The 2,495-nt window shown below is 42.1% G+C and overlaps 1 non-coding gene across 1 annotated transcript; it reads left to right on the top strand.

Moving 5' to 3' along the window:
• Positions 1 to 847: 847 nt before the first annotated feature.
• On the top strand, positions 848 to 920 carry trnar-ccu (transfer RNA arginine (anticodon CCU)). Its single transcript has one exon. It is a non-coding gene; the product is annotated as a tRNA-Arg (tRNA).
• Positions 921 to 2,495: the final 1,575 nt, after the last annotated feature.

Below are 2,495 nucleotides of genomic sequence, written 5' to 3' on the forward strand. Positions count from 1 at the left end.
CTAAAGTAGAAGGGCACGGTGGGAGCGTGGGACACATTCATCATAGCCAAGGTGGGAAATTACTTCAATTACTCAGGAAGGGGAGAGTGAACAGAATTACAGAAGTCAGAGAAGCAGAAGAGAGGAGACCGTGATCTGCAAGGAAGTCCAGATGACACCGCAGGGCAGGAAAGGCGAGGGCAGAGGAGGGAAGGAGTGAGGGAGCAAGAAAGAAGGAGGAGAGGAGAGAGGAAAGGTGGAAGGCTTTCACAGTTAAGTTGCTGAGTATGTATGGAAGTATAGTGTCATGTGTCTCTTTTCCTTTGTTTGTATTTGTATGTGTTCTTTAATATGAAGGAAAAGTCCAGTTTCAAATTGTTTCCAGGCATTTTATGTCATCTCTTATACATCTTAAGTTAGTGAAGCTTATTTTACATTCTGTGCTCCTACTGAATCGTATTAGGTGTGCTCCAGTGTTGTCTCCTTTTCCTTCAAAAAAGCAAACAGAACAAGGAATGAAATTTAAGTTACTAGAGTCTGAACTTTCACAATAAAATATCTGGGCTTATCCACTCAAATCGATCGCTAATGGCATCAGGACATTGGGGGGGGGGGGTAAAAATGCTGAAATTAGTCTCCAAATATACTTGGATAGCTGTTAATATACTGACTGGGCACTTCATTGGGTATGGCTTGCTCATTCGGGCCTTCTTTTAACTTCAGAACCGTCTTAATTCTTCATGACACAGTTTCAAAAAGGTGAGATTTTGTTCCATGTTTACATGAAAACATCACAAAATTTCTACAGATTTGTCAGCTGCAAATTCATGATGTGAATCTGCTAGGACCACCAGCAACAAACAGAGCAGCCCCAGTGGCCTAATGGATAGGGCACTGGCCTCCTAAGCCAGGGATTGTGGGTTTGAGTCCCATCTGGGGGGATTTCTAGCAGAGTGGCGCAGTGGAACCGTGCTGGGCCCATAACCCAGAGGTTGATGGTTTGAAAACCATCCTCTGCAAAGCTTTTTAGTAGTTGTCACTGGAATGGAATAGTTCATTTATACACTCACTGGACGTGTCAATGCTAGTACCTGGTTGGACACCTTTAATACCTTATGGTACAGATTCAACAAGGTGCTGGAAGCATTTCTCAGAGATTTTGGTTGACATAACAACATCACAGTTTCTGCATGTTTATCAGCTGCACATCCATGATGTTAATCTGCTGTTCCACCACCTCTGTAAACTCCAGGGATCATTGAAAAACGTCAGTAGATCAGCTGTTTTTGAAATACTCCGACCGACAACTATGTCAGATTCAAAGTCAGTTTAATCCCCCTTCTCCTCCATTCTGATTACTCAGTTTGAACTTCAACCTAAGGAATCATAAATGAGGCATTTTTTAACTATCAATTAAAAAACATTACACTGAAATAAAATTTTGGGGATAAAGTGCAGAAGAAACAAGAATGTGGAAAGTTTTAATGATGTTAAGCGGCAAGAAAAAAGGCTGAAATCACAAACTAAGAGGAGATTTAAAAAAGAAAACGCAGGATTGGACAAAAGACAACAAATAAAGAGACAATCCAGTGAAAAGCAGAGTAATGAATATAAAACTGAGCAGAAAATAAAAAATAAAACTGTTAAAAATAAATGAAGAAAGGCAAACTCCTATTCCAGTGGCTGTACAAAAATCCACTATCATTTATCCTCAAAATTGGACCCCTACCTACACGTTCAACAACCCACCGCCACAGAGCTCCCAGCGTCTGTCAGCTTTCCCAGAATGCAACGAGAGAGCCACTGAGCGAGCAGTAATTCCTTCCGAGATGATGAGATAAACGGCCTCTTACTGTAACTGGATCTATTGATTCGGACGCCGCTTTGGCAGGTCGTGGATCCAGTTTGTTCTGTGACTGAAGACCTGCCAGCTCGGCTACCAGCCACGTAAATACAGAGATTATGACTTTTGATAGCTGCGACTCATTGGCTGGCTCAGTGCTCAGCGCAGATGAAGCAGCTGCCATGACGGTGACAGGCACAGAGGCGCTTTCTCCCGTCCTCTAAACATTATTAGATACTCTGACAAATGAACACAAAAATGTCTCTCCTAGACATTTAGAAACGAAGATGAGACAACGCAGAAGCATTTGGACTTCAAGATATTTCAAACAAAAGCACCTGAAAGTCTTCAGTCTGAGCCAGAGCCTTTGGAGCTTCTTCTGGAGATGAATTTAAAAAAAGAAACCTATACACTGAAAAACAGACAAAATAAAAGGTTTATCTTCTAATTTTCAGAGGTTTCAGTGGGGACGGGCCTGCCAACCACTGTAATCCACTTATTCTTGGCTGGTGACAGACGCTGTTGTCTACAGCAATCAGTGACTATAAAAGCAACCTACACCACAAATAATCAGGAGCTTCACTTCATCATCAAGCACCAAGAAGTAACTGAATCACTGAATCAGCAGCGCCGTCTCAGCTGTCTCTTGTTAGTTGGCTCCATCGAGGTTGTG

This window comes from Aulonocara sp. 'chitande type north' Nkhata Bay, linkage group LG23 (assembly GCF_057382095.1).
Source record: "Aulonocara sp. 'chitande type north' Nkhata Bay isolate Kocher_YH1m ecotype deep benthic linkage group LG23, A_spYH_male_GT1.1, whole genome shotgun sequence".
Taxonomy (NCBI): domain Eukaryota; kingdom Metazoa; phylum Chordata; class Actinopteri; order Cichliformes; family Cichlidae; genus Aulonocara; species Aulonocara sp. 'chitande type north' Nkhata Bay.